Here is a 20,068-nt window from a genome sequence, read left to right as displayed (position 1 = left end):
AATCTCCAATTAAAATAGAAGCAGCTGTTGGCAGACTTTAGGTTGGTCTATCCTCCATACTTTCCCCAAAGCTCTATTTTGTTTTTTTCATGTTAGGAATGTCCAATCATCTTGCTCCTATACGCACCCTTCTATTCACATACTACTCTCTTTTAAAGATCTAGTTACAGTCCTACCTCCTCAGTGGAGCTATTTCAATGCACACAATTCAACCTGTTGAATTCTAATAACCTGTATTGCCTATATTATACAAGACAGCACTGAATTTACACATATATAGTGTTTACACACAGATACATACATCTATATATATTCTTTTTAACATCATGTTATTCTTTTCTCCCTAATAAATTATGAACTTTTGTGGAAAGAATTGAGACTTAGATTTGTCTATCTCTCCATTTACATGTATCATCTGGTTGATAGGCACTTGTATTCACTTGATTAAAGGTTATCTTTCCTTTTGATTTGTTTTTAAGGCATTCATTTATAACAAAAGGTCTTAGCATTATGATACACTTTACCCCTAGCTATTTGCAACATAGAACACAGAATAGGTTCTTATATTCAGGTAGCTCTATAAGTCCTATAAAAGAGCTATTCCATGAGTCCTACATTCCACCAGGCCTAACATCTATCCACATCCCCTGCAGTTACATTGGATCTTAGCTCTTAACATGCCTGCTCCTTAAACATGTAGCAGTCAGTGTCTAATGTGTTGATTTGAAAGGCAACAACCTGGATTAGATTTCTGTGCGGAATGTCAAAATGCAAGACACACTGCAACTTCTATTCCATATCTAACCTGATTTAATAGCCATTCAGCACTTCTTAAATTTCCTTTAAGTCGAGATCATATTTGCTGCACTTTGAAGGGTTGAGTGAACGCATAGCACAATCAACAGAGAAAAAAGGATATAAAACAGCAACAGAACATTGACAAGTGTATGAAGAGTACTAAGATGCAGAACTCTGGGCTTCATTTTCTTCTGTCTTTCTCCTCTTCCCTTTCTCCTTTCCCAGAATCAAGTTTAGGAAAAGCTCTCATCAATATATATCTTTTTTCTACTGTATGTTTATTAATAAATGTTAACAACAAAAAAAGAGTATATAAATTCTGTTCTAACCATGGGACTCAGGAAATTAAAACAGTAGCAATGTACTACTTTGAATGAAATCAGGATATATCAGATTAAAATATCTTAGGAATCATAACTACTCAACAGTTTTATTTTATTATAAAATAATATATAATGATCAAATATCAGCATCAGACATGTAAAGGAAAGGAAATAAAATTCCCCTTTTTTTTCAAGACCTAATTTCTGATACTGAAACTTGCATATCATAAAGATGTGGCCATTTGAAGGTCTCCATTAACATCTTGTGAAGAATTTACTTTTTAGATCTATTAACCATTTTTAACATAAAAATAGGTTTAAAGATCCATGATTTCATTAAAAACCAAAAGACAGAATTAAAATATATTGCATGTTATTTTATTATAACTTTTTCAATTTCCCTAATTCCTATAGCTTATTATATAATACATATACATATGTATCATGTTGAATAATTATATCTACATATCCTAACCATATTCATCATTTTACATAAGTGAAACCATAACCCAGTAAAATGATACTTTGTTATTTAAGTGATGCAAATATTTGAATTATCTTGTTTGAATTAGGTCTCTGCTCTTCTGCTTTCACCAGTAAGTGTTTTATTTTATGTTACACTCATTGCCCCACAGGAATTTAAGAGATGAAAGATGGAAGAAGAGGAGAGAAGCTCCTTCTTGCAAAGTTTATATAGTGATTCTATTGCCTCTGTTGCAGTGTTAAGTCAAATATGCTATTTTATCGGGAAGACCAATTTTATTTGCATATAAATACTACTACATTGTGGAGGTTTGCTTTCTTTGCATCAGGCATTATAATGAAGGGAAGTCATAGCTTTCTTTGAATATTTATTCTTTGAGAAAAAACATACCAATGATATCTTTACAAATGGCTTTATCATAATCTTTGCAGTGTTTCTTTATAGTCATTCTTTTCATTTTATTCCTAATATGAGCACCATTTGGGTTCTTTCAAGAATGACTATTTGGAACTAGGAATACCGTCACAGCCTTCTCTGGATATTGTATAGACTCTACACAAGAGGTGTGGTCCTCATGAGTAGCATTCAGTAATGAGGAACATATAGCCATATGAGAAAGAGGTGAAAGAGCTTACTTTTAGTTATTCCATGTGCCATCGAAGATTTACGTATTTGGGCAATGTTTAGAACCATGATTATGTGGAAAGTTTGCCAGGGATTAGATTATAGAAGAAATCCATTGCCAAAATAATGAATTATACGAATTAGCAAAATTTTAGTGGAAAAGTAAAAGTCATAACTATAATGCTAAGCAGATCATTGCACAAGTATAAAGTGGAAATGGAGACCAGAAAAAAATAAGGGGCGACAGCGTTAGTGCCATTATCCTGAGGGATACCAAGTGAGTGACAGTTAATTGGTTTCTACTAGGATCGAACCAGAAAAATAGCTCACCAGTATAAAGCATGTCACCAAGATGGAAAGTTAGCAAAAGGCAGGAAGAGAACCTAAAGTTTACATAAAATCAAGAAAGGGAAATAGGAGTCAATACTCATGGTGATGAAAGCCCTGGGGTCCATTGCTATAGTGTGACCCCGCCCCCCCCACCATGTTTAAGGCTTCCTTCACTGACGAAGCGTGAAAGATTACTGGCCAGCTTTGCACAGCTAAATTCAAGTGGTCCCTGAACGCTAATCTTTGGACCCTCTCAGCCTGACTTCAAAAGAGCTGTTCTAGGGGGCAGGGAGGGAAGGTCTAATTAAAACCCCAGATTATGGTGCTTGATCCCACAGATTCTGACTCTGTCAGTATTATCTGGGACGGGGCATAGAAATACGTTTTATTTTTGTTTTGTTTTGTTGTTGGTGGTGGTGGTGTTGCAAGGCATGCGTGAATTAAAAGGTGTTATCAGGCAATGCCTTCCGATTGGTAGTTGTTCTTAAACTTTACAGTGTATTAGAATCACCAGGAAAGGCTTGTTAACCCACGGATTACCTGAGAATTTACATTTTTAATGAGCACCTAGTTGATTCTGATTTTTCTGGTCCAGGAACCATAAAATGAAAAACACTTGTGTAGAGTAGTTACATACTCAAATGCCTGTAAAACCTAAATAAAAAAATATATTTGCATGAATCAGACTAAGGATAAATAATAAAAAATGAGGGATCTGTGTGGATTAGAAGAGAACATGCCCAACCTAAATGTATTGATAAGGTAGTTTCTTCTAAAATATTCTACAGGCCAGCTGAAAGTTCTCTGAGGTAAATGCCCTTACATTTGTGATTTCCAGCTCTGTGAACTTAGACTGAGCATGGCTTTCTATGAAGGGCGGAAATGCCACTCACTCATTCATTCATTCATTCATTCATTCATCGAGTAACTTTTATATGCTAGGCACTGTTCTTGGTGGATGGGATATATCAGTAAACAAAATTAAAAAAAAAAGTGTCCTTATGAAGAAATGTATATGGAACCTATCCACTTTTATATATTTTTTTAGTTTAAAATTAAAATACAAATAATGTTAAGGTCTGTTTTGCTTAGCTAAAATTCCCAAGAATGCAACCACTGCATATCAAACCAAAATAAATGTCTAGTTTCATAATCTCTTAATAAAATACTTATATTATTTAGTTCATCTAACTGCTAAAAAAATAGCTTGTCTGAAAATTCTAAGGTATAAATGTAAAGACTGTGATTTGGGGAATACCAAATCTTAGCACCCCTTATCAGATATATGAAGAAGAGGTGGTCTGTGAGACTTTGAAAGAGATGAGAGATTTGAAGAATACAAACATGATCGTTTAATACAGCTATTTTCAATCTTAGCTTCACGTAATTGTCTAAGAAGCTTTTGAAAAATATCAACGCCTGGAGAATTTCTGTTTTCCCTTGTTCTGGGGTGAGCTCAGGCAACCCCAGTTTAAAAGGCTTCCTGAGTGATTCTAATGTGCAACTATGTTTGAAAAGCACTGATATACACAGTGTCATTCATTTGTTCATTTCTTAGCAAACATTTAGTGTACACTACTATGAGCATGTGTTAGGATATATTCATGAACGAAGGAGATATGGTATATAGCCCCATGACTATATAGTTCTTTAGTATTTTAAGGAACTATAAAAAAAAAAAAGAGAGAGAGCCCTTTATTAGGGATTTGAGTGCCTACTGAATGACTTGCCTTCCACACACAGACCCTGGGTTATGTTCCTGAGCAGCTTGGTTTGGTGGGCAAGTTTTCTTGAAGTAACATTGGAATTGCAACAAGTGGAAATTTTTTTAATATTACAAGTAGCTTTAGAACATAATTTAAAAGGAGATTCTTGAAACATGCTTTGTCCCAGATACATTTCACATTCTTTTTTTTTTTTTTTTAAAGATTTTATTTATTTATTTGACAGAGCGAGAGAGCACAAGCAGGGAGAACAGCAGAGGGAGAGGGAGAAACAGGCTCCCCGCCAAGCAGGGAGCCTGATGTGGGGCTCGATCCCAGGACCCTGAGATCATGACGTGAGCGGAAGGCAGACGCTTAACCATCTGAGCCACCCAGGCGCCCCCATTTTACATTCTTCTTAATTAAAAAGAAAGGAAATAGATATGGAAGGTGCAAATCCTATTACAAGTCAACTGACTTAAGCCTCTATGAAAGAAAACAATGTATACAATGTTCTCAGCAGGACTTCAAGAATTCTATCCTCAGAGTACTAAAAAAAAACCAAAAAAAACCCAAAAACCAAAAACCAAAAAACAAAAAACAAACAAACAAACAAAAAACACAGGATTTTAATTGGGTAAGAAGGGTTGATTTTGAACTATGGAATGTATTACCTATTCAAAGAATTTAGAAAGGCTGTTCTATAATGCTCCTGATAATTTTAACCCATCTCAGCACTGGTCCCTATGAAATGATACTTTTATTATTTTCTGAATTCCTTTTAAGAAGTGTCTGATATTTAAAGGAAAAGATGTTCTTTCTAAATGTTTATAAAGCACCTGAGACCAAAAAAAAAAAAAAAAATGCCTAGGTCTCTTCATAGAATGACTGTTCTTCTAGTTTTATTTTTTAATGTGTTCTTTTTCTATATACACTGCTATATTATAAGATGTTTTTCGGGCGCCTGGGTGGCTCAGTTGTTAAGCGTCTGCCTTCGGCTCAGGTCATGATCCCAGGGTCCTGGGATCGAGCCACGCATCGGGCTCCCTGCTCCGCGGGAAGCCTGCTTCTCCCTCTCCCACTCCCCCTGCTTGTGTTCCCTCTCTCGCTGTGTCTCTCTCTGTCAAATAAATAAATAAAGTCTTAAAAAAAAAATTAGATGTTTTTCATAGCTCTCAGGATCTTAAGAAACCCTACAGGTTATTTGATTAATCCCCCATCCACTCTCAACTCTATATTTCCTTCCTCATCACCTTTTCTAATAAGCATAATTTTATTCACTTCTTCCCGATTTTGTCCATCATCCTCTAGCTATCTCTCTTATTGCTGCTGCAGATTCTGTGCACATATGGTGACAGGCACTGTGCTATTTTGAATGCCTTGTTTCTAATCCTCAATATCAAATCTTATAAGGTAGGTATTTCCCTCAAATTATGAATATGGAAATAGAAGTAAACAGGAGAAGAATAAACTTGTTCAGGTTTATAGAGTAGCCCAATGAGCCAGAAAGCCATGCCAGGTTCGTCTGGACTGTAATGCCTAGATTATTTCTAGCTTATCTCTCTAAGGTTCTACGAAGAGGTTCTCTTCTTGATCATGAAGAATAACTCAAATCTTTTTTGACAAGTCTGCTATTCGTGGCACATGTACTTTTCTTTAGACTTTTCCAAAGGTAAATTTCATTTCCTGTGGCTATTGCTCATATGTGGTAATTCTTGACTGCCTTTACTTGCCTTGTTACAGTTCATTGCAAACAGGTCCACGTGGATCCCGCAGGGCTCACTGAACTCTCTGGGTGTTGTGTGTGCAGCTTCAAGTTGAGCTGCACCATTATCTGCCTTATTCTAGAGCAGTGCTTCTATTAATACAGCCTGAGGGCCCATCAGCCTTTTTGGCAGCCACATTACTGTTCACTCCTACTGAGCTCATTGTCAACTAAATGTCTCAGTCTCTTTCACAACTGTCTTCGCTAAATCATATCACCCTCAGTCCTACCTTTGTGCATTTTGTTTCTGAATCCAAGTTTCAGGCCTTAACAATTATCCCTAATGAATATAATCATACTGGAGTCACCCCATTGTTCCAGACTTTCAGCATTTTTCAATATCTGTTAGCATCTGCGTGTGGGGGTGGGGGGGGTGCAGAGCATTGTGGAGAGAGATTCTGAATCTACATGTGTTATAGTCACTCTCCCTCATGACTTAAAGTTTTTGTTTTTGCAAAACAGTCACGTAATTTTAACTTATGTTTAATTTACTGATAAATTTCTTAACTGAGTAGGACTTGGGCTGACCACCAAAAACTTCTGTTCAGGATGAAGACAATGGCCCTGAGGCAGATAGAGCTTTTTGGCTATAACCTGCTGCGCCTCTCAATGTCCTGCACTGGCTATGCTCTCAACTATTATGTGGATCCTGTTGGCTTCATATATGGGTTTCGAACAATTGTAGAGAATTTAAGAGTTGAAGCTCAGGTAAGCTCAGGTCAGCAAAAAGGAGCGGCTTCAAGCAATCAAACTGTTGCTAGGTTGTTCACTCGAATTGAATTGTCCACACATACTAAATCCTGAGAAAAATAAAAAGCTACCAAACCATGGGAGCATAAGAGAGGATTAACACGGTATAATAATTTTGTCACCAAAAGAATCACTACCTGTTTAAAATTATGTAAATATTATGACTGAATGCACTGCAAAATTTTTATGTGAGGTCAGAGATGAAAAATATATTTGAAGAGAAACAAAATTTTCTGTCTCTCCTATCCCTCGGCCTTATTCTCTCCTTTGTCTCTTTTTCTCAATTCTTAGACAAATACTAAGTGATCTAAAAAGGAAAAAAAAAAAAAAAGAAAAAAAATGCAAGAATGTTCCATGCCAGATAGTTTTTAATCTTCTTCCTCTAACAGTTTCCAAGAAACTAAAAAGGGAAAAGTGGAGAGAGGAGGAAGATAATCAGGGTTGATTGTAAATCTGGGAAAAGTCTCAACTATGTATTGAGATTCACAAAAATGAAATATGAAAGATCACAAGAGAGGAAATGAATAACCATTTTGCCCGTTCCAGTGTTCTGCTCCCCATTCTTCCAGCTGCGGCCGACGCTTCAGCTTCACCCTTCAGATTGGAGTTGGAGGCACATGCACACATCTCAGCTGCTGTGCTCTCTGGTACTGTAGTTTGCCTTTCTTTAGAATGCCCTAAAGATAGCATTCTTAGTAAACATACTGTCAGCCAGAGAGAATTGCATCGGGGGATGTAACCGTCCTCTCTGGTGGGAAAGGCTTTTCCACCTGCAGGGTGTAAACTATTGGAAATATAAAGGGTTTGTTTTTTTTGTTTGTTTGTTTTTTTTTTTGGTGGCATCAGCAACCAAAAAAAGTTCCTGATTCAGCTCTCTAAATACTTTTCTCATCTCTGCAGAGAACTCGATGTAATGGACCTACGAGAGTTATCTTCATATACATCCTCTGTGCATGGCACAGTGTACGGCCCACACCAGGCATTCAACCAATATTTGTTGACTGAACAGATGAACGTTTACCTGAGCCACCTAGGATGAGTTGGGTCTTTGGCATCAGTAAGAATGAGCAGACACCTGATGTTCAAACATGTGTGTCGAATTGAGCGGTGGGCACTGCCAGGTAAGGAATTCGGTCAGCTTTTGCAGTTGTTTTGCTGGTGGTGATTTCACCATGTTTTCCAGATATTTGGTTGCATTGCTCAGGATGATATAATAGAACATTTCATATCGGAGTATCCAGAAATCCAACCTTCCCTGGAGAGAGCTTCTCATTCAGTTGACTTGATAAGGGACCTAGCAGCTTGCGTTTTTGATAAGTTCCCAGGTTGTGCTGATGCTGTTGATTGAAAACCGCTGCAATAATCCAACCCCTAAAGGACAATGAGGAAACCCTGGGGGAGAGTGTGGATAGAGAAACATACCAGTACGGTTGCTCAAGCAGCACCCACATCCTCCTTCCAGCTGAGGCATTTTTCTGTTTTCTCACGCGGCATCTCCAAGTAAAGGCAAGCAGAAGGAAGAACAAGGGCTGGGGAGGCCTTCGTGATGTACAAGCAGCACCAGCAAATGAGGACAAAACGTATGTGAAATTTGTGGGTGAAATAATAAGTTTTTACCCGTTCTGAAGTTCTCCAGGGGGAAGAGAGAGGTTCTGTGATCTCCGTTGCTAGCTTCCTCCACATCTAAAAACATTATTCAGAACATTCCTGCTACAAACTTAAGCCCATTTCCATTGCTAATGAGGCATTCTATATTATACGACTCAGGAGCTGATGTTGGAAAATAAGTGTGTCTATGAAGTAACTGCATTTAAGAAAAAAATAAAATTGAAATAAAAATAATTAAATGCAGCCAGCTGCTTTAAGCAACCATTTCATCACATGGTAAGAAAAGTATTCAAAACCCATCCCAAATCTGTTCCCCTCCGTTACTTCTTGCCTTACTGCCTCACTACAATGAGCAATATCAGTTACCGAATCCAGTGTCTCCTTCCATTTTCTCATTCTAGGGCCAGTTCTGTGTCCTTTCGATGAACTGAACCATCTTCATTTATTGCTTTGTTCTCATCTCACTTTGCTTGATTCATACTAAAGTATAAAAAAGAGCAAACAAAGCCTATACTTACTCACCAAAAAAGGTAAATTTCTCTTCTCAATATTCTTGATGAAGACAACGTTGGAAAGGGAATTAAGTGGGCCAAGTGCAGATTCTCAGTTAGGATGAGAAGAATTGTACTGATCCCACAGAACTAAAGACATCATCTTCCTCAACCTTTGAAATCATTTTTACATGACCCAAACTTCTCACAGACGTACTTACTTGTTCTTGAAAAGAGGAGGTGAATTGGCATAAAATAAACACATAGATACAAATTGTATACAATAAACACATATATACAATAAAACCATTTATGTTTATGAGGAGAAAGCTTGGCTGCACTTGTCTAGACAACCAGACAACCTTATGTTGCCTATACTGGGAAATAAACCTATTCGAGGATACACAAATTTATGAATGAGGAAGACTCATGATTTATTTCGGTTGATGCCCTGATTTTGTTGGTTTGCTTTTAGTTTACCTCCCTTTTGCCTGCATTTTGGTAGATGACTCTAACAGATGAATAGTTGTCCTTACACATTATAAGCTGTGCAAACTTGAAATATTAAATAACGAAACAACATCCTAAACCCCAAACACTGATCTTCTTACATAATATGCAAGAATATATCCAGTTGTACAGAATATATTCCCTGTAACTTTTAGCATGTAAGGAAGCTCATGCCGGGATAAATCATAGAAAAAGGGGTTTAGTAAAATGTACACACACATACATGTTTATAGCTAAAAAAACAACAAATGCTAATAATAAATATTTTTCCCCTATCATATCACCTTATTGATATAAGGTGACCTTATATATCTATCATATCTATACCTTATATATCATATCATATGATATATATATATATCATATCATATGATATATATATATATCATAAGGTGACCTTATATCACCTTATATATTGATGTAAGGTGATATCAATAACTTATTGATAATTGCCATATTTGGGGCATTTTTCTGAAGTTACCAGAAAATTGAACTTTGCGGTGTGTTATTATTATTATTCCATATATACCTGATTATATGTGCTAGATATATTCTTAAGAAGGTGCGTGGGAATAATAAGAATTTTGGAAGTAGAAATTTAATTTAACTATCTATCCTGTGCCAGTGTTTTTTAAACTGTCCTTAAACAGGAGAAAACAACAACAACAACAACAAACCAGTTTATGCAGCACACACACACTCACAAACACACATAGCTAACACAAAATGTTACACGATAATTTATGTTAAATGAGATGCATTCTGACATTTTCTCTTCTATCCTGTTTTATTCTTTAAAAATTGTTGGTCATGCCCCACTAAATTAATTTCAGCATACACTAAATTTCACAAAAATCTCATCAGTTGCAAAACACTGATTTTTTTAGGAAATTCTATAATGATGATCAAATAATCCGTTAGTATATATATATATTTTTTTAATCCGTTAGTATATTGATTAACTTCTTCTGATTTGTCCTTGGACCAATTTAAGGTTTTGATATAATGGGTCTTTTAAATATATGCTCACTTCTGCTTGACTAGTGCCTATCTGAAGGTAACTACAAAATATATATTGTACATATGAAGACAGTGCAGTATTTGATGATGTTATGGTTGCTTAAGATGCAATATTTAATGAATGCTTTGCAGTTGCTATCCCAATCTGGTGAACAGAGTGTGCAGCCTACTGTCTCCAAGCCTAGTACCTTTGTGTTTCAATTCCCTTGGGCTTCTCTATACTTGACTTTCTATACATTAGATCACTCCTAAGAGAAGTCTAAAAAAGCATCTCTAGCAATCTTTAATTCATATGATTAAAAATTCAAAAGAAGCCCTTGTACCAGCTGTTAAACTATGTTCGTAAACTGTAATTCAGAGTTCAGGCCCCAGCAAATTGAAGGTTAGGTTAACAGGATTATTCAGTGGAAGTGCATTAAACTGCAGCAACTAGAACAGTAGGTGGACTGTTTTATACATGCTCATTTGCAGAAGATAAACGAAGGATGAGCAAACTTATCTCATTGGAAATCTTTTTTTTTTTTTTTTTTGCCTCTTTTCTGCAGTATGGTGTAAAGAGGAAAGCAAATGAAACTAACCATCATGTTTACTTACTACATATGCAGATCAAAAGAAGAAAAGACACATCCATTGTTACACTGCATCTTATTTGAAAATGACCAAATGGGTTTCTCTTTTCAGAGTTTAACTTTCTCAAATAAGTCTGAAGTTTCAGAAGAAAATATTTTTTTGCTGCCCCAAACTAAAATGTGTTAACATGCAAATTTTGGAAACACCAAAAATGAAAATAAGTCTTTAGTTAGAATATCGATGCCCTTATCCTTCTGTGACAGAGGAGTAAAAAGTTTTCTTTACAGCAGCAATCCCCTACTTTCAAAAACTAAGCAAAGCTAAATCATAAGATAGAATACTTGAGAATTCAAAATTGGTAGTCCTAAAGCTGATTCTGGGGCAGGCACTCTCTAGCAGCACGTCCTTAAGGGAGCCACTTAAACTCTCTCGGCCTCACTTTTCTCACTTCTAAAATGAGAGAAATGGACAATATGACTTTCTTCTGTGGACAAGAGATCCTTTCTTTTGTAAGTTTTTTTGCTTCTAAGTTTATGCGTAAAGTGATTGTGGGCTGGATCTCTTCGTTGTTGGCTGATGAATGATCAGGAACAAAAGAGATGAGAAACACAAAATCTCTTTTGTCTTAAATGAACTTGAAATTTTTTCCTCCTCAAGAATTACTTACTGCATTGGAAAAGGAAAAGAAGACTTCTCCAGATGAGAGTGAAGAAAATGACACAAATTAGTAATCTGGGTTTAGAAGATGTAAAATAAAATCAGTGAAGACAAATTTAAACAGATGCTTCTGCCTCACTATGTAGTAAACATAAATTAAGAAAAGAGTGAATGGAACTTTTAAAATCATGAACATTAGCTTCAACAGAATGAGAAAAGTATCACCCCCCCCCCCAAAAAAACCCAAAAACCCAGTATTTTGCTTAAAAACAGGATACGAGATGTAAGAAAAGAATGTTCTTGTGAAAACTCAGACCAAAGTTTGGAAAAAAAAATCAAAAAAGTATCGAAACTAAAAATATTTCAAAGATCGCTTTTAGTCAGTAAACATCATGAGATGCTACTTTAAATAGGTTTTTGAAAAAAACAGTGTAGTACAGTGTAGCTGTACACTACAGTTATGACAGTTCAAACCTCTTTAGAATAATTAGTAAAGTATAACTTACTAGTTGGCTTTTCTACAGGGATGCTTAATCTCAGCATCTTTTTTATCTGAAATGAAGTCTTCTCTACATCTATGGAGCTGTTCAATGCACAGTGGCCTGAAAGCAAGATAAGTATTAAAAATAAAATAGGGACGCCTGGGTGGCTCAGTCGTTAAGCGTCTGCCTTCAGCTCAGGTCATGATCCCAGAGTCCTGGGATCGAGCCCCCGCATCGGGCTCCCTGCTCAGTGGGGAGCCCGCTTCTCCCTTACCCTCTACCCCTCCCTCCCAGCTCGTGCTCTCTCTTTCCCTGAGAAATAAAATCTTTTAAAAAAATAAAAATATGATAAATTTCCTTGGATGAAAACATACATTTATTAAAAATCATCTATCCTTCACCTGTTGGATTCAGAGACATTTGTGCATTTTTTTACTTTTCTCATATCTACACAATAGAGATTCATGTATCAAATCAAGGTGGCCAATGAAAAATAAGAGCTAAGGAGTCAGAAAAAAACTAGCTTGCGACTCCAGGCCACCCCAATTACCATGCGAATCTTGGCAAACTGCTAAATTTCCCTGATCTCTAGTTTTCAAGTCATTAAAGAAGACGGCCATTCACATTGCTATTGTGAATTTTAATGAATACATATAATTCTCACCATATTGGAGTTACTCATTATGTTATTAGTTTTTTTTTTCCTAATATGTATCTAGCAGTAATAATTTTTTTCAGAAAGAAATCTCCCACAGTATAGAATAAATAACAGTTCTTTACTTCATATCATATTCTAGTTTCCAATGGAGAGAAACTGTAAAAAATACAGAAGTTATATTCAAGATCTTTTAAATGATCAGGAATATTTTGAACTGTGGATTGAAGGGGCTGTTTCTGTTAACGGAGGAAAAGCGCACTTCAGAAGGAAGAAGACGGAGCATCACTTCTGTTGTTCTTGAACAGCTACATGTGCGGGAGCACTCCTTCAGCAAACATCTGAACAGAATGCCGCAATGGCAACAGGCCTCCTGGTGCTGTATCTTTCTCGCCAGGGGAAGGGATAAATATTAAATAAAAGTACTAAATAATACACTGAGTTATAAGGCAGCAAGGGATGTGGAAAAATAGGTAGAGCAGACTCATTCTGAAAAAGATGTGAGCATATGTGAAGGGGCGCAGATGACAGCATTACATAGGGTGGTCAGTACAGACCTCAGAGAGAAAGGTGAATTTTAAACAAAAGCTTAAAGAAGGTAAGGACATTATCCAGGAGATGAACTGTGGGTGTGATGTTGACAGAGGAGATAGGTAAACCTAGGGCCCAAGATGAGAATGTGAAGCCGTGTCTGTTGAACAAGGAACCCAGTATGACTGGAATGACAGAATCAAGAGGGAAATAAAGAAGTGAGGTAAAAAATAACAGAGATGAGATCATGGAGGGCCTTCTGGAATATGTAGTGACGTGGGCTTTTAGTCTGGATGAAATCAGGGCTTTCAGTGTCTTCTGAGGAACACACCATGCTTTACTCAAACAGGATTAAACTTGCTGCTACTTGTTCTCAGCAGAAAGTAGTGAGACATGTTTAGAGAGACTATTGCAATCATCTAGGAGGGATACCAGCATGGCATTAGTAGAGAAGGTAGGAAGAGGTCATAGGCTGGATATATTTTCAAATCTGAGACAACAGATTTGATAATGAAGTAGGTGTATGCTTTGAGAGAGAGAGCAATGAAAGAGGACACCATGGCTGGGGTCTGAATGCTTAGTAGGATGGTATGTCCATTACCAGAGCTGTGAAAGGTTATAGGGGAAACAAGCAAACTCCAGGAGGAAACATAAAGAATTGGGTTTGTGCACGTTAACCGTGAGATGCCCATTAGATATCCCAGCGGCTATGCAGAAATGCACAAGGAAGTTCAGGGAGGAGGGCTTATCTGGAAACCTACATTTAGCGTTCTTTGACTTAAACTTGGAGATCACCAGTGAACTGATAGTATAAAAGCCATGAAGAATAGATAAGATCACCTAAAGGAATGAGGGTAGATAGAAAGGGGAGTCCAAGGACTGAAGCATGGGACCATCCAGCATTTAGAGATAAATACGTGAGCTCTGTGTCTCAAGCCGTAGGTACTCAAACATTCCAGACACACCGGGTCCATTTAGAACACTATGCTTTGACTTACATTCACCCCTTCAGTCTGACTCATAAAATCATCTCTCAGAAACCTTTTTGTCTTCCAGGACCCACCTATATATCTCAAAAGATATTTCTCTAATTGTGCTCATCCTCTGTGATTGCAGAACACTTGTCATATTTTGCCCTGCATTACAGTGTGTACACCTGCCCCCTTTAGCCGATTGGGAGGACTCTGATGGCAGCAACCCTAACATTCCCATTACCACCGTTTATGCAAATGACATCAGTGAGTGTTTCGTATGTGCCAGCAATGCTCTTAAGCTCATTTTAAACATAATCTCCTTAAATTCCTCAACTTATCTACTCTTATTTTACAGAAGACAAAATTGAGACTCAAAAACTAAGATAAATTGCTCAAGGACTCCTAGCTAGAAAGCAGCAAAGCGGAATTTCAGTATCAAGTCTCAACTACTCTAAAGACTTTGACCACTGCCTGGCCCACCTTCATGTTATTCATTTTATAATTTTCTGGACTTGGTAAATATTTTATAAAAGTCGCTGGATAAATAGACGAATGAGTTCTTGAATTAATGGCTCTGCTTTCCTTTTGGCAGCCATAATAAAACCTTGACTAATAGAAATTAATTTTGTACATCTTTCTATTAAATTAGGATTTTTAATTTTCTTGTTATAGTCTACTTTTAATAAAACATGGCCAATCACAAAACATTTTGCTTTAGTTTTTCAATCAGAATAAATTCCTGAAACATTTCCTTGAGGTGAGTGCAAAATTATCTCTGTTCCCCATACCTCGGACTACACCTTGGGTAATATTCTTTCTTGAGACATTATGATTGACATTATGACCACAGGATCCCATGATCTCAAACTTTCAAGGAAAGATATCTATCATATTCCCCAGGCAATTCACCTGGGAACACTTTTTAAAATATTTTAGAGTTATTTTTGGCAACATGAATCAAAGTCTTTTTTTAATTAAATCTTAAGCTAATTAGAAACCCAAATCATAGAATGTCTTCTTTGCCAAATGTAACAAGATGTGAACGGTATCCCATCTTCATCCTGCAGACTTTGCAGTGCGATCTGGCTGAATTCTCCTTGCACCCATTTGCATCTGTGTGCTTGAGGGCTTTATTCCTGGATCTAAGAAGGCTATTCTGTGCACTCGTGGCAGTCCAGAAATATTAGGAGGTAACACGCCACCCCACTGCCTCCATTCCACCCCTCCAGCCCCATGTCTATCCAGTAACTCTTGCGTGCGGTGCCTCTAAGGAGGTGGTATATAAATACCTCAGCTCTCTCACTCTAGGATAGGATTATTCTGAGGTCTGTGTCTCCCACTATATTCTAGAAGGTCCTCTGCAGGGTCAAGTGCCAGCCACACACTGAGGTAGCTGGCTAATAAAGCACTCCTTGGTGCTTGACTTCACTTCCCTCAATCTCTTTCCTGCCACCTTCAAAATAAACTGCTTGCCCTCACATCCTTATCTCAGGGTTGGCTTCTGGGGAAACCCAAAATGTGACATGAGAATTCTGATTATCTGATTTTTTACTGATAGAGCCTCCTGGACCGAGAGAAGGAAAGCAACAGCATACATTTTTCCTTCTTTGGTGCTCTTGTTTTCAGCCCCAAATGTGCCATATTTAACTGCCCTTATACATGATTTTAATAGAGAAATTGAGGGGGTTAATCAATATCTCATGTAAATCCTTTATTGTAGAATACTGATGCAACATGTGACTATTTAATGGGTTGACTATGCTAGCCATTGATTCATATGAACAAGAAGCGATTTGAGTACATGGGGCTGAATCTCACAGAAATAGCACTGTGTCCACATCTATGAAGAACAAGACAGCAATGAGGACATTTCAGACTCTAGGGAGTGATAAAAGTATGACACTATATAAGCTATCCAAATCTGTAAAGCCAGTTAATGTTCACTTTCTAGATGATAAACTATTAGACAAATATAGGAGAGTGTTATTAATCAATGTTGATTGACACATACATACTATCGTAAGAAATAACCTAAAATCAATTTCTTTCCAAAGTTTTAAAAAATTGTTTTCCTCATCATATACTAATTTCTGGATCACCAAATTTTATCAGGGCTGCTTGTATCTACGAAACTACACCAACATTTAATTTACCTCAAAGCTGACTTATAAAAAGACTTATCTTCTGGGGCACCTGGGTGGCTCAGTCATTAAGTGTCTGCCTTCGGCTCAGGTCATGATTCCAGAGTCCTGGGATCGAGCCCCACATCGGAATCCCTGCTCGGCAGGAAGCCTGCTACTCCCAGTCCCCCTGCTCTCGCTATCTCTCTCTGTCAAATAAATAAATAAGATCTTAAAAAAAAAAAAAAAAAAGACTATCTTCTGCTTTATTTTCAACTAAATATTTATATTTTACTTAAAAAGTCAATGAAATGCCTAGTGAAATCTTTAGTGTGACTGATAAGTCTTTGATGTAACAGGTCTTAAAATAATTTTCCTCTTAGGGGTCCTTTCTAAAGCCGAGATTAAATTCAAAGTGGGTTTTTTTTTTTTTCAACAGCAGAGAATGTGAAATGTGTCCTTCACATGTGTACTAGAAACATCCTTTGATTTTAAATAAATTATCAGAGAAAACTAGTAGCTCTAAAATTTAGCACTTTCTGGAAAACCAAATCCTTTTCTGTATGATGCAATTTAGTTTCAAAATTTATTTTAAGGACTAGAAATTCTCCACCGCTAATTGGTGCATCTGACATAATGTATGTTTTTAGATATAGGGTAAACAATTTACTTTAGTATCAAGGAGACATCAGTTAAGATTTTATTAGAATTCTAAAAATGAATAATAAGCCCAGCCCCATGCTTGTTATAATAGCTAAAATAAACTTGCAGCTTACACTATGGTGATTTAGCTAAGTCCTCTTTCATTCCATCAAACTGCATGGGGCAACAGCTGGGCTTTTTTTCGACACCCTTGGTATGTTTACTGCAGCCCAGTAACTGTGTAACTTTGTCCCAGGGCTGGACTGTTGCTAGGGCTTGGACCACACCTTCCTCCTGCTTACCTAAAGCCCATTGGTCATGGTTTCATAATCAGGCAGTTTGCACGGTGTCAACATAGGGGCATTGGCAAAAATATACTCTGTGTTTCTACAGGTGTTACATTTTTTGCTCCCCTAGTGACTAGTAATCATTCAATTGGACTAAAATGATATATTTTAAAAAACAATGTCCTGGCATTGCTGAGAACATGCATATAAGGCCATGAAGGTCTACATAGCAAGATTGCACAATAACCCATTAAAATAAACATTTGCAAGCACAGATAGCTGGACTGAAATCCTGCTCTGATACAAATAACATCTGGACAACTTTTGTTTGCATCTTCCAGCATAAAACACCCTTGAGAAAAAATAGAAGGCAAGCTAAAAGACAAAGGACCACTAAAGGTTTTATTATGCTATGGGTGTGGTGCCATAAATTTGAGGGGTTTTGGGCCAGAGTTGCCAAACCTGAATTTAAACAGCATGTTGTTTTTAAAAGTTGTAACACTGGTGAGGAACAATTCAGTTTTCTTACATAATTAATCCAGTGTGAAATAGAGTGACTGGAAAACATCCAGTGGTTTAAAAATAACTCAATTATTTATAAGTTCCACAGTGCTATAGGATTCCACACCAAGGAAAGGAAAGGCAGCTTGGTACCAAGTGCGTCTTTCTTATTCAGCAAGCACTTTAGGAGGTCGACATAAACAATCCAACCTTAAAAGACGACGCCGAGAGACAAAGAAACTGAGGTTTCCTTGGATTGTGGATCAGGATGATGGGCAGGAAAATGTTTCTTTCTCTGATATGTATATATTGCTAATATATATTAGTATGATTTACTAATACCAAAAGTACTGAGCCCTGTGAATGAAGTGGGGTTAGACGGGTGCAGGGACAGAGGAAGAGGAGAGGGGGTCTGGAAAAGAAAGAAAAATGAGCATCTTTTATAAGATTTGCATCATAGGCTATGAATCATATACAACAGTGAATGGACTTTAATTTCTAATGTTGTTCTTTGATATGAAGCAAAAATAATTACAAGCTGAAAGATACTACCAAGTATGATATTCAATATAAAGATAAAGAAATTAGCCATAAATAAATCCTTATATAAAATCTCGCTCTGAGGGCGGACTAGCAGCTAGCAGCTATATATTTGTGTCAGCTACAGCTGGCCGCTAAACAAAGGGAATGAAAGTTTGCTTAAGTAATATTAAAATCTTGCAAAATATTTCACAGTTGTCTCATGCATTTTTTTTCTCTTTTCTCTACATAAAGGGGGCATGTGAAAGATGGTAAGAGTCTCAAAGGGCCAGGCCCAGAGTTAGAAAGATTAAACTCAAAGATGTGTCTTTAAAGTGTCAGGTGAACTTTACTAAATAAATTCGATTTAGCTTAATTTCATTGTTTCTTCAAGCTAGAGTACAGAGTTAAGAAAAAAAAATATGAAAGCAGGCTTTCATTTTCTCAGCCACTTTGTAAGCTTTCACTATGGATCTTGTGTGTTTCAGACAGTATGTATTTATTTGTTCTTTTAGCCTTAGAAACAAACAAAATATAAAACATAATTAAATCATTTATTTACTAGGCTGAACAAACAAAATTTTGATATAGTAATACTCATGACAAGGAAAGTAGATGTCATTTATTTAAATAAGGAGTTGAGAACAGAAATTATTTTTTTAAAAAAATCATATATTGTTTATTCATGGATATTACCTGATAAATTTCAGTAATTATAAGAGTATTTTTTTTTTCTTGAGAAGCTATAAGTGATAGTGGAAATATTGAAGGAAAGTAGTAAAGGGATTACAAGTCCAGGTGGTTGCAGTTATATCTAACTGCTGGTAAGTGTAGTTTGTTTTTTTGTGTGTGTGTATTGTTTTTTTTTTTTTTTTTTTTTTGTAATCTTGGCACTAATAACTAGGAGATTACTACTAGAACAACTTTACAAAGTTTTTTATTAAGGGTCAATCCAATAAATAGGCTCATGACTACCCCACTCCCTGACATGAAATTTCCATTGCTTTGACACATTTTTTTTCTTTTTTTCTGTTTATAGTATCGAGTCAGTGGTTAGCTGAACATCGGCAATCTCCGCTTCTGTGTTTTTTGCTTCACTCCCTCTATCCAACCTGGAAAGACAAGTACATCAAGGTTTCTAGGCTGTCACTGACTACTCAATGCAACAAAATTCTTCTGAAATGAATTAGAACAATTCCTATTGATGAGCTCAGTGCATTGTTTGCATATGAAAAGAGAATGCTGAATACTGTCTGCTCTGAGTGGTATCTCCACGTGTGAAAGGAACTATTCATTAGCTTATTTCATTTACTGATTTACTTAAGGCCTACCTTGCAACAGTTATGTTAGATATGACGATAGAGATACAATATGTTGTTCCTGGAGGTGATAGTCAATGCTATGTATTAAATCTTAATATAAAAGTGTATGACTAGGAGAAGATTTGACTCTTCCTAAGAGAGTTGAGAATGGCTTCAAGGAAGGGGTGCCTGGGTGGCTCAGTTGGTTATGTGTCAGACTCTTGATCTTAGCTCAGGTCTTGATCTAAAGGTCATGAGTTCAAGCCCCGTGTTGGGCTCTGCGCTGGCAGGGAGCCTACTTAGAAAAAAAAAAAAAAAAAAAAGAATGGCTTCAAGGAAGTTAAGACATTTGATTTGATGTGGATCATGAAGGAGGAACAAGAGTACAGTTGGCAAGTAAGAGATAAAAATGTCTGGGTAGAA

Source organism: Neomonachus schauinslandi, chromosome 3 (genome assembly GCF_002201575.2).
Source record: "Neomonachus schauinslandi chromosome 3, ASM220157v2, whole genome shotgun sequence".
Lineage (NCBI taxonomy): Eukaryota > Metazoa > Chordata > Mammalia > Carnivora > Phocidae > Neomonachus > Neomonachus schauinslandi.
The sequence above is the reverse complement of the archived record's forward strand: the minus strand, read 5'-3'. Positions refer to the sequence as shown.